Source organism: Rana temporaria, chromosome 3 (genome assembly GCF_905171775.1).
Source record: "Rana temporaria chromosome 3, aRanTem1.1, whole genome shotgun sequence".
Taxonomy (NCBI): domain Eukaryota; kingdom Metazoa; phylum Chordata; class Amphibia; order Anura; family Ranidae; genus Rana; species Rana temporaria.
Window position 1 is genome coordinate 435,930,136 of NC_053491.1, and position 13,220 is coordinate 435,943,355.

Consider the following 13,220-nt stretch of genomic DNA (forward strand, 5'->3'; position numbering starts at 1 on the left):
CTACAGCGCCCCCTGTGGTTAACTCCCAAACTGCAACTGTCATTTTCACAATAAAGAATGCAATTTAAATGCATTTTTTGCTGTGAAAATGACAATTGTCCCAAAAATGTGTCAAAATTGTCCGAAGTGTCCGCCATAATGTCGCAGTCACGAAAAAAATCGCTGATCGCCGCCATTAGTAGTAAAAAAAATAAAATAAATAAAAATGCAAAAAAACTATCCCCTATTTTGTAAACGCTATAAATTTTGCGCAAACCAACCGATAAACGATTTTTGCGATTTTTTTACCAAAAATAGGTAGAAGAATACGTATCGGCCTAAACTGAGGGAAAAAAAATGTTATATATGTTTTTGGGGGATATTTATTACAGCAAAAAGTAAAAAATATTGCATTTTTTTCAAAATTGTCGCTCTATTTTTGTTTATAGCGCAAAAAATAAAAACCGCAGAGGTGATCAAATACCACCAAAAGAAAGCTCTATTTGTGGGGAAAAAAGGACGCCAATTTTGTTTGGGAGCCACGTCGCACGACCGCGCAAATTGTCTGTTAAAGCGACGCAGTCCCGAACTGTAAAAACCCCTTGGGTCTTTAGGCAGCAATATGGTCCGGGGCTTAAGTGGTTAAAGAAACGCTGTTAAAAGCAACTGTCTAAAAACAACTTTAAACGAGACTGTGTACATGGTCACATAAGATAACATTGAATGAGTTCAGGGGCAGTTGAAAAAAAGCATCCAACTGCCTCTGAACGTCCATTTAACAGCAGCAGTGTACATAGGGCCTAATTCACATTCATGTTTACCAAGTAAACAAGCCACACTTTCCTATGAATACTATTCCTTTCAAGTCTGATCAGACAAATTTACATTTTACAATCCCCTTTAGGTAACTGCTTTGGCCCTTTTAATATGTAAAGTGCAACTTGTTTGCCAGATGTGTTAAGCCCTGTACACACCTATGTACACATTAAAAAACTGTGTAGACAATCCCACGTAAATCAGCCAATACCCCCCACCCCCCTCCTTCTACCTAGAAGAAAGGAATGAGCTTGTTCAGATCCTAGTATGCACCCACCTGAACTATCCCACCGGAAAGTTATCACCAATCTTAAAGCGGAACTTTACCCATAACAACTTGATAAAAAATAATGTTCTTTAGCAAGGAACAAACATTGTACATTAATGATTATGCTACCAGTGTGCTGTAAATTGCCTCCAGCATTATTCCTGTTTCTTCTTGCTGAAGGCGGCCATTTTGCCGAAGCCCAGAGCCCCAGCTGTAAATCATAAAGCAGAACTAAACCCATCGATTTACTATTTTCAAAAAATAGTTCGATTTTTTTGTGTTCTCAGCCAAACTGTCAAACCATCATATTGCTGGAGTCATAACGGATCACATGTGCAACACCATGGCAGTTGCAGTTCAAACAGAAGCAGTGTCCTTGACTGTAAAGGATAGGAGGTTTTAATTCTGCACTAAGGCTGCATTCACACCTTAGCGCGGCGTTTTGTACCGCGATTTGCCGCGACAAATTGCAGCGTTTTTTACCACGATTTGCCAAGACAAAACGCGACGTTTTTTACAGCGGTTTTCGCTGGAGGGGTGATTTACACATTGTCAGCTATGCCGAACACCGAAGCCGCCTGAAAAAAAGGGTCAGGGACTTGTTTTGAGCTTCAGGCGTTCGGCGTGGAGATGTGAACCATCTCCATAGAGAACAATGTTAAATCACCCCTCCAGCGTATTTCAGGCTGCAATAGCGTCGGGCTTCAGGCCTTAAAACGCCTAGGTGTGAATGGAGCCTAAGGCTGTAAGCCAGTGGTCTCCAAACTTTTAAAAGCTTATTGTCCTTCAGACTTTTCGGGGGCCGGACTGTGGCCAACAGAAGTGGAAATTTTCCTGGCATCAATGGAAATAAACATTGCCACATTTGGTATTAGTGGGAGGAATAGTGCCCCATTGTTGGTATCATTGGAAAGAAGAGTGCCCCACCGTTGGTTTCAGTGGGAGAAATGGTGCACTACTGTTGATGTCAGTTGGCAGAATAGTGTCTCATATCAATGGGAGGGATATGCTTCAAGGGCCAGATAAAGGCAAGCAAAGGGCTACATTCGGCCCCCGGTCTGCAGTTTGGACACCACTGCTGTAAGCAGATCAGCCTCTACAATGAGTGAGTGAGTGAGTGAGTGAGTGAGTGAGTGACTTGTATAGCGCAGCAAATGCGAACTTAATCGCCTCAAGGCGGGTGGGTCTTTAGTTTTTTCCTAAATGCCCGATGGTTTTCCTCTAAGCGGATGGTGATGGGTAGAGCATTCCAGAGCCGTGGTCCTTGGACCGAAAATCTTCGTTCTCCCTTCGATTTGTAGCGGGATTTAGGAATTTGGAGAAGGTTTTGGTTGGTTGACCGGAGCACGCGCTTGGTGACGTACGGTTTTATTTTCTCGCTTAAGTATTGGGGAGGCAATCTCATCAGTGTCTAAAAATGGAGAACAAGCTGAGCATGTGCAGAGCAGGGTGAGACAGTGTAGCACCCTCTAGATAATTTGGTTCTAGAGTGAGGATTTTTTTCTAGCTGAGTAGGAAAATTTAGGCAGCTAGGTCTGCTTGTTTTCATTCTGGGCTGGGAATGGATCAGGGTAGGGCTGGATGACTCACAGGCAGTGGCAGCTGGTGCTCAAAATTTTTGGGGTCGGCGCAAACAAACTGAAAAAATTCTGAAAAATACTGAAACAAAAACATCAATTGCAGCAACTGTGCCATCGTATGCAGCCACTCTGCCCATCATATGGAGCCACTGTGCCCATCATATGCAGACTCTGTACCCAGCAAAAGCAGCCACCTGTACCCATCATATGCAGCCAACTATGCCCATAATATGCAGAAAATTGTGCCCATTATATGCAGCCACTGTGCCTATCAAATGCAGCCACTGTGCCCAGCAAATACAGCCACTGTGCCCATCATCTACAGCCAACTGTGTCCGTCATGTGCACACTGTGGGCCAGATTCAGAAAGAATGGCCTAACTTTCGGCGGGCGTAGCGCATCTCATATACGCTACGCAGCCGTAACTTAGAGAGGCAAGTACCGTATTCAGATAGAACTTGCGCCCTAAGTTACTGCGGCGTAGCGTAAATGGGCTGGCGTAAGCCCACCTAATTCAAATTATCAAGGCAGTGGGCGTGTTGTATTACAATGAGCCGTGACCCCATGTAAATGAGGGGCCGATCGAACGTCGCAAATACTCCCTAAGATACGTCGGCTCAATGCTTTGTCGACGTGAACGTAACATACGCCCAGCCCTATTTACGTACGACTTACGCAAACAACGTAAAATACGACGCTGTTCCGACGTCCATACCTTAACATGATTTACCCCTGCTTTATGAGGGGTAAACTTACGCCGGACCGACGCGTTACATAAACGGCGTAGCTAAATCAGACGGGCGCAAGTACGTTTCTGAATCAGCGTATCTAGCTCATTTGCATATTCTATGCGTAAATCTACGGAAGCGCCCCTAGCGGCCAGCGTAAATATGCACCCAAGATACGACGGCGTAAGAGACTTACGTCAGTCGTATCTTGGACAAATTCTGGCGTATCTGAATCTTTGAATCAGGTGCATAGATACAACGCCTCACATTCGGACTTACGACTGCGTATCTGGAGATATGCCGTCGTAAGTTCTTTGTGAATCTGGGCCTATGTGCGCATCATATGCAGCCTCTGTGCTCATCAAATGTAGCTAACTGTGCCCATTCAATTTCAGCCTCTGTGCCCATAATATGCAGCCACTGTGCCCCGCAAATGCAACCAACTCTGCTCCATCAATTGCAGCTTTTGTGCCCATAATATGCAGCCACTGTGCCCCCCTGCTCTCCCGCTGTCTGCCTGACACTTACCCCATCGTGGTGGTGGGTCAGGCAGCGTGACAGGCAGCAAGCTGTGGGACGTGTAGCACGGCGATGGATGCAGGACCTTTGTGCGTGTCTTCTTCCTGTTCTGCATGGCGGCCAATGGGCTCGCCTCTACCTTCAGCCAATCAGGTGTCCGGTATTAAATCTGGGCCTCCTGATTGGCTGAGAGGCGGTTCTGTGTTAGCAAACCAAATATTTATTTGCTTCACTAACACACCTGGGTGCACTGCCGCATCCGTGCTGTCTATCAGTGCCCATAAATTCTGCCTATCATTGCCGATCAGTGTTTTAAGTGTAGCACTACCCCGAAGGAGCTGCTGGTTTGTTTTGGGTGGCATGTTACCTCATGGCTCCTCCGCCGTCTAGGGGTGTGTGGTGAATGTAGTAGTAACGGAATGTCCACGACAGGTGTCTTTCTGTGCTCTTTATTACCCAGCCGGGTAAAAACAAAAAAACTTGTGGTGAAAGGTAGAGTTGAAAGTAGAAGGAGAACAGCTGATTCAGGCGTAGTAATAGGGAAACAGTCCTGATCCCATGTGTAACACTTCTTGTGCCACTCCTGCCTGAGTGGACTTAGTGTACCTGGACGGGCCTCTCTCACTGACCCGGCAGCCAGAGTATCACTCGGAACTTAGAGGAAAAGTCTCTGCCACAGACCCTCCTAAGAATTAAGATAGCGGAGGTGATCCTGCTTAATAGACTTTAGCCTGGATTTCCTTCAGATAGTTTACAGGTTCCCGACTGATAGGTGACCAACGTCCAGGATTTCAGTAACCAGTTACCTTGATCCCCAGTGGATTGTCAAGACTCTATTGGATCGCCAGCCTCTCTTGGCTCTCCTCAGATGGACTCCACACTGAGCAGCTTCCTCACAAGGGAACAATGCTTGGGGATCTTCTTAACCACTTGAGATCCGCGCTATAGACGAAATACGTCCGCAGCGCGGCTCTCAAGTGCCAAGTGGCCGTTTAAACACGGCCTTTTATGTGCATTACCCGCGCGCGCCACTGGGTGGCGCGCGGCGGGTAAAAACTGTCCCAGCGCATCGCCGAAGACCCGATGCGTGTACCTGGCGGCCGCGATGTCCGCCGGGTACACGCGATCGTCGGTGACACGGCAGGTGACAGCAGGGACGTGGAGCTCTGTGTGTAAACACAGAGCTCCACGTCCTGTCAGGGAGAGAGGAGACCGATCTGTGTCTCTTGTACATAGAGACACAGCATCGGTCCCCTCCCCCAGTCACCCCCCTCCCCCCACACAGTTATAACACACCCAGGCTACACAGTTAACCCCTTCCTCACCCCCTAGTGTTAACCCCTTCACTGCCAGTCACATTTATACAGTAATTCGTGCATTTTTATAGCACTGATCGCTGTATAAATGTGAATGGCGCCAAATTTGTGTCAAAAGTGTCCGATACGTCCGCCGCAATATCCCAGTCCCAATAAAAATCGCAGATCGCCGCCATTACTAGTAAAAAAAAAAATAATAAAAAAAATCATAATTCTGTTCCCCATTTTGTAGGCGCTATAACTTTTGCGCAAACCAGTCGCTTATTGCGATTTTTTTTTTTTTTTTTACAAAAATACGTCGAAAAATACGTATCGGCCTTAACTGAGAAAAAAAATAGTTTTTTAAAAAAAAAATTGGGATATTTATTATAGCAACAAGTAAAACAAATATATATTTTTTTTAAATTGTTGCTCTTTTTTTGTTTATAGCGCAAAAAATAAAAACCGCAGAGGTGATCAAATGCCACCAAAAGAAAGCTCTATTTGTGGGGAAAAAAGGACGCCAATTTCGTTTGGGAGCCACATCGCACGACCGCGCAATTGTCAGTTAAAGCGACGCAGTGCCGGACGCTGAGATTTCGCCTGGGAACGAAGCGGGTTTATGTGCCCAGTAAGCAAGTGGTTAATAATAGGGACCCAGTCACCATTTTCTCTTGGTGTCAGGAAAGCTTGTCAGAAGTGACTCATGCTGATAGCAGAGGAATGAAACAGCAGACAGAAATCACACTTAGTGCCCACCATTGCCATCTATCAGTGCCCATCAGTACCACAATCGGTGCCCACCAGTGCCACCTTTCGGTGCCCACCAGTGCCACCTTTCAGTGCCCATCAGTGCCGCTTATTAGTGCCCATCAGTTCCACCTATCAGCGTCACCTATCAGTGCCTATCAGTACCACCTCTCCATGTCGCCTATCAGTGCCCATCAGTGCCACCCATCAGTGAAAGAGAAAAATTACCTGTTTGCAACATTTTATAACAAAATATGGAAAGCCTTTTGTTTTGTTTTTTCAAAATTTTCGTGATTTTCTTGTTTGTATAGCAAACAATAAAAAATCCAGAAGTGATTAAATACCACCAAAAGAAAGCTCTATTTGTGTGAAAAAAATTATAAAACTTTCATATGGATACAGCGTTGCATGACCGCGCAATTGTCATTCAAAGTGTGACAGCGCTGAAAGCTTAAAAGTGGCCTGGGCAGGACGGGGGTGTAATTTGCCCAGTAGGCAAGTGGTTAACAAAGAATCGCAGGAATGGATATTTTATAGTTCCATTTATCTGCATTACCAACGTAATGCAAAGCACTGCCATATATGGTCCTTCCCCATAACTTCCTTATTATGCCAATGTCTTTTTGTGGGGGTGGCCATCTTGGTGGAGGTGGGGCTTTGCTTCCTCATGTCAGAATACTGCTTATTTTTTTCATTTTTTTAAAGAAGTTACCTGTACCATTTTTAGTCCAGGTACTTTTCAGTTTCTAGTAATTTATGCGAGTATTATAAAAGTGACGCCCGAACAGGGACTTGAACCCTGGACCCTCAGATTAAAAGTCTGATGCTCTACCGACTGAGCTATCCGGGCTCTGGATAAGTCTGCCTTTTTGTAATTACCAGAAATCACATTCCTCAGTGAATTGTAGTTTGCTTCCATTCCTTTGGACAAATGTCCGCATTCTTTCATGAGACCTAATCTGTGGAAGAGGTCACATAGTATCTGGTTAGCACTATGAGGCCTCGTACACACGACGGGACATGTCCGATGAAAACGGTCCGCGGACCGTTTTCATCGGACATGTCCGCTGGCGGATTTTGGTCTGATGGCTGTACACACCATCAGACCAAATTTCCAGCGGACAGCGAACGCGGTGACGTGGCCGCGCCGTCACCGCGACGATGACGCGGCGATGTGCGCGACCCTGGAAGGTCAATGCTTTCACGCATGCGCATGCGTCGCAGACGACCGAACATGTCCGACGGACAGGCTTCCAGCGGACATGTTTCTTAGCATGCTAAGAAACATTTGTCCGCTGGAAACCTGTCCGATCCGCCGGACAATTGTCCCGTCGGCCGTACAGACGACCGAACATGTCCGCGGAAACTGGTCCGCCGGACCGGTTTCAGCGGACATGTTCGGTCGTCTGTACGAGGCCTGAGTGTTACATCATGAGTATTTTTAGCCTCTAAAGTCCTAATGTAGTAAATCAAATGACACCACTTACCGCCCCAATATGTACCCTGTGATAAGCTAGCAAGTTAAAGGGTCACTAAAAACATGTTATACTTACCTCCACTGTGCAGCTCGTTTTGCACAGAGTGTCCCCTAACCCTGTCTTCTGGGGTCCCTCGGCGGCTGTCTCTGCTCGTCCTCGCAAAAGCTTTCTACCTTCATGCGAGCTTGCATGGTAGAAAGCTTTTATGAGCGTGCTCCCGTGATACAGCGGCGGGCATAGCCGCCAACTGTATCACTCGGCCCCACCCCCCAGCGCGCCGCGTCATCTGCTGTGATTGACAGCAGCGCCAGCCAATGGGATGTTTTTTCACCTTAATGCATAGGATGCATTAAGGTGAAAAAACATTTACCTTTACAACCCCTTTAAGTGAACGATCCAAAAATTAGGGGTGCAATGGATCAAAAACTCACGGTTCGGATCGTTCCTCAGATCAGAGTCACAGATCGGATCATTTTTTGGATCACCACCATATATGATGCAGTCACCCTGAAGGTGGGTGCCGCACTCGAAGAAGAACCCAGACCAATGGCGTCTGTCCCATAAATACCCTCCCCCAGCAGGCACAGCAAGGAAACACCCTCCTGATTGGCTGCTGGGGAAAAGCACCCAAACCTCGACTCCACTGCTACCACCTATCGTCCTGGGGTGGGAACAGCACCCCAGAAGCAATAGAATGAGCCCACAGCACAGCACAGCTGAGACAGAGACCCAAATTAAACAGATTAACTGGATCAGAGGCAATTAACTCTCTGATCCCCCTCTTAATTTAAACTAGCACAGGTACTTTGAAGTAATCAGGCGCTACACACTCCCCCCATTTGAATAGACACTGTCCTCAGTGTCCCAACAAAAAGGTGTTCAAGCCTGAATGCCTGACCTGAATCTGCTTTAACAGTAAAGAGAAGAAATAGAAAGATAGAACAATATAACAATATAAAACATTACTTTGTACAATCTTCACACTGATACATTATGACATTAAACATTCCTGACTATCTATCCTGCCCCATTCCCCGACAGTCTTGATAGAAGATCAACAACCTGCAAAATAAAAACGGAAGAACACACACAAAAATATACATTAATATACATTTATAGTCTCTGCCAACTAAGGTGAAGCCTCCTTACCTCCCAAAGAGACACATTCAGAAATAAGTGCTGAGATTTTCTCAAACTGCAAGGGCCTAGGAGAAAATATATACAAGTTAGTCTTTCTGCGGTGGTAGAAGCTGCAGAACACTGCCCCTAGTGGTCAGTGCGCTGGTACTACCAACTAGACATGTGCAGACTGGAATATTTTGTTTCGTTTTTTCGTTTTCGTTTGGAAAATAAATGTATTTAGTTACTCCCGAAAATCGTTTGATTTATTTCGTTTTTCGTTGGGGAATAGCTTTCGTCCGAAAATCCAATAATACTTGGTTTCTGTCGAATGGTCAAAAGAATATTCGCCGGAACGTCGAATCTTTGTTGGTTTCTGTCTAATGGGCAAAAAAATATTCGTCGGAACGTCAAATCTTTACGTCGAATCGTATGTTTCCGTTCGAATATTCCGCCTACAAGAATTCTAATGTTGTATGACTAGTAATAATGTCGAATCTATTCTCTATAATGTCGAATCTATTTTCTCATAAATCGAAATCTATTCTCTGTAATGTCGAATCTATTATTTCTATAGTGTCGAATCTTTTTTATCTATAATGTGGAATCTTTTCTCTATGATGTCGAATCTTTTCCCTATAATGTCGAATCTCTCTATATCAAATTTTTACCGCAACGAAAACGAAAATAAAGCATTTTTTATGTCGGATCTTTCGGTTTTCATCACTTGCACAGATTTTCGGACGAAAATGCATTCTAACGAAAACGAATGCACATGTCTACTACCAACATAAGGCAATCCAAGCTCAAATATAGAGTCATCAGAGAGAAAAGAAAAAAAAATGTTTCTTCTTCTTTTCTTTTTTTTTCTCTTTGCTGTGATGAAATCCGTGGGACCCTAATATTACTAACTTATCATTATACCGCCCCGAAATTCTTCACATCACCACCAAATGTGGATCCGGAGGAAGAATGAAAACAAAAACTAAAAAAGGGGTGATCATTCCCGTCCATGACTTCTTCAAAAAGCAGCAAACAAAGTGACACTGTAGGCATTGTTCCTACAGGTAGAATCTGGGATCCGGCAAAGTAATCACGTCCCCTTGGTCATTCATTGTGGTAATTGAATAAACCTGGTCCACTTTTCCGGGACTGTTAAGGACCACTCTGTTGCTGTAAATGTACCGGCAAGGGCTCCATTCCTTCAAGCAGCCTTCAAACCGGTGGCCAGTGCAGATGAAAGCATACTCGGTGCTGCGATCGGCGTTTGGTACTTCCAGGTATTCCCAAATTGCATCTTTGCACCACTCCTCTCTCATTTCCTCAATCAGTGTCATGAGATCTGGGGGTAAGTAGGGAAATTCCCACCCGAAGTCCTGTGCCACCCTCTTCATTACTATGCGCTGAAGGCGAGACAGTTTCGGTAGTGTACAGGGGTGTCCAAGTCTTGACATGACAATGGCGTCAGGTGCTCTTCTCACTACAGGCAATGCAGCTGGTATTGGAGCAGTCTCTTTAGTAACACTGGCGCTTGTCACTGTAACTCTCCAAGTTAACTGCGGAACATCCGCCCGTGGCACGGTGTCCCTGGAACGTCTCTTGGGTTTGCGGGGTTTGGAAGCACGGAAGTTTCTGCCCCACTGTGATTCAGGCAGCTCTGGCTCAAACCATTGATCATCCCCCACATTGGAGGAAGAGTCAAGTTCAGAAGTATTATACTCCTCAGCAGACAAACAGATACGTTCTTTAACAAGTGTACTGACCTTGTCATGTCCATGCATAGGCAGGCCTCGACCACAGCCGTGGGAGACCTTGACGGGGCCCAATTTTCCAGAAGTGAGCCAGGCAGGGACCACCACCATGCATACTGTCTCAGTAGCAGCGTCCACCTTCACAGCAAGCATATCCTCTTTATTTTCCGTGTCACTTACTTCCAACGACACAATTGGGGTAGCAGCCGATGGCATGGTGAGTGTAAAAGAAACAGTCATGACATTGGGATCAGCAATTGTAGTGGTAGAAGCGGGTGCAGGCCATGGGACCTCTTCTTCCGCGATCACCGTTCCGGCAACCCAATCCACTCGATACTCACGAGGAGACTCAGTTGGTTGCTCCACATAGAACAAATATTCTCGGCACCTCTTGCACCGAGCAAGGGCAGGATCTGGACAGCTAGCTCCGCACAGCGGGGGCAGGACAATCCAAAGGCCTCAAAAAAACATGGCAGTTTTCCAGACGGGAAAAATGAGGCATAAGAAAGAACCACTATACTATGCAGTGTTTTAATTAATTAAAAACTTTCAAAACCAACAGCAAAAAGAGTCAACCGCCCAACGTGGGGCTCGAACCCACGACCCTGAGATTAAGAGTCTCATGCTCTACCGACTGAGCTAGCCGGGCAGATGAAAAAGCTGCACCTGCAAAGAACTATATATATATATACATACACACAAAAATGAGAATCCAAATGTAGCATTTGTATTTTGTAAGGGGGTCTCAATCTCTCAAACGGCGTTGGGAGCACAGACATGCTTGCACGACTCTCTCTCTCGTGGGCAGGCAATCACTCTGTCCTTTGGCGCCAAACTCACCCTATGTCTCACGCAGGGGTGGGTAACTCCTCCCACTTTGAGTTCTTTCTCTTGCACGTTGCAGGCACACTTCACTCCGCTGCACGTGCGCCCAAAATTTTAATGGTGACGTTAACTCTTTCCTCACCAGCACAGTGCAACACCACAACAACTCCTGACTTCAATGGTGGAATAAAACTTCTCAATTTGGTTGTCTAAGGTAAAAGCCTATCCCGGACGAGCCCCCACGTGTAGCACTATCCCCGAAAGAGCTGCTGTTTTTTTTTAGGTGGCATGTTACCTCATGGCTCCTCCGCCGAATGTAATGGTGAATGTAATAGTAACGGAATGTCCACGACAGGTGTCTTTTTCTGTGCTCTTTATTACCCAGCCGGGTAAAAACAATAAAACTTGTGGTGAAAGGTAGAGTTGAAAGTAGAAGGAGAACAGCAGATTCAGGCGTAGTAATAGGGAAACAGTCCTGCTCCCACGTATAACACTTCTTGCGCCACTCCTGCCTGAGTGGACTTAGTGTACCTGGACGGGCCTCTCTCACTGACCTGGCAGCCAGAGTATCACTCGGAACTTAGAGGAAAAGTCTCTGCCACAGACCCTCCTTGGAATTGAGATAGCGGAGGTGATCCTGCTTAATAGACTTTAGCCTGGATCTCCTTCAGATAGTTTACAGGTTCCCGACTGATAGGTGACCAATGTCCAGCCTTTAAGTAACCGGTTACCTTGATCCCCGGTGGATTGTCGAGACCCTATTGGATCGCCAGCCTCTCTTGGCTCTCCTCAGATGGACTCCCCACCGAACAGTTTCCTCACAAGGGAACAATGCTTGGGGATCTTCTTAAGAATAGGGACCCAGTCGATTACTGGGGCCCAGCCACAGCTCAAATGTTCCGGACCACCATGGTCCCAGAACCAGAAATACCGCGTGGCACGTGCACCCCGGCCCGGAAGGCCATTTTGCCGGGGCGCCGCGATGCAGTCAACCTGAAGGGGGGTGTCACACTTGAAAAAGAACCCAGACCAATGGCGCCTGTCCCATAAATACCCTCCTGATTGCACAGCGAGGAAACACCCTCCTAATTGACTGCTGGGGAAAAGCACCCAAAACTTGACTCCACTGCTGCCACCTATCGTCTTGGGGTGGGAACAGCACCCCAGAAGCAATAGAATGAGCCCACAGCACAGCCAAGCTGAGACAGAGACCCAATTAGAACAGTTTAACTGGATCAGAGCCAATTTACTCTGTGATCCCCCTCTAAATCTAAACTAGCACCGGTACTTTGAAGTAACCAGGCGCTACACAAGTAATTTTTTTTATACTTTAAAGTGGAGGTTCACCCTAAAAACGATTTTTTAACATTAGAGCCAGCATAGTAAGGGCATATACTTTTGGCAGTTTTTTTTTTTTTCTCCGTACTTAACTTATATTCTGATTTGGTCCAGGGCTTCCGCGTCCTGATCACTCCGGGACTGGGCGTTCCTATCCCTGCCTCAGGGTTCCGATGACTGCGGGACTGGGCGTTCCTATCCTTCGGTTCGATGATTGACGGCTTGTGAAACAGGTGACCTGTCGCACAACGCGCGTCACCATATTGCCGGAAATAGCCGAGCTGCGAGTCGGCACTATACGGCGCCTGCGCCCGCTGTGTAGAGCTGACTGCGCAGGCGCCGTATAGTGCCGACTTGCAGCTCGGCTATTTCCCGACATCTGGTGACGCGCGTTGTGCGACAGGTCACCTCTTTCAGAAGCCGTCACTCATCCAACGGAAGGATAGGAACGCCCAGTCTCGCAGTCATCGGAACCTGGAAGCCCTGGACAAAAACAGAATATAAAGGTATGTACAGAGAAGGAAAAAAAAAAAGACTCCGAAAGTAAATACCCTTACTATGCTGGCTCTAATGTGAGTAATATTAAAAAAAAAAAAATTGGGGTGAAGCCCCGCTTTAATTTGTATAAAAAACACTCGCCCGAACAGGGACTTGAACCCTGGACCCTCAGATTAAAAGTCTGATGCTCTACCGACTGAGCTATCCGGGCTCATGGAGATGTTGTCTTTACAGTTTAAAATGTTATATATAAATAGTTGTAAAAGTCTTTAGTTT

At 46.2% G+C, this 13,220-nt stretch overlaps 3 non-coding genes across 3 annotated transcripts; all 3 read right to left on the reverse strand.

The window, feature by feature from the left end:
• Positions 1–6,712: 6,712 nt before the first annotated feature.
• TRNAK-UUU lies at positions 6,713–6,785 on the reverse strand. Its single transcript has one exon. It is a non-coding gene; the product is annotated as a tRNA-Lys (tRNA).
• Positions 6,786–10,859: 4,074 nt separating this feature from the next.
• Positions 10,860–10,932, reverse strand: TRNAK-CUU. The gene has a single exon. It is a non-coding gene; the product is annotated as a tRNA-Lys (tRNA).
• A 2,150-nt stretch (positions 10,933–13,082) lies between these two features.
• Positions 13,083–13,155, reverse strand: TRNAK-UUU. The gene has a single exon. It is a non-coding gene; the product is annotated as a tRNA-Lys (tRNA).
• Positions 13,156–13,220: the final 65 nt, after the last annotated feature.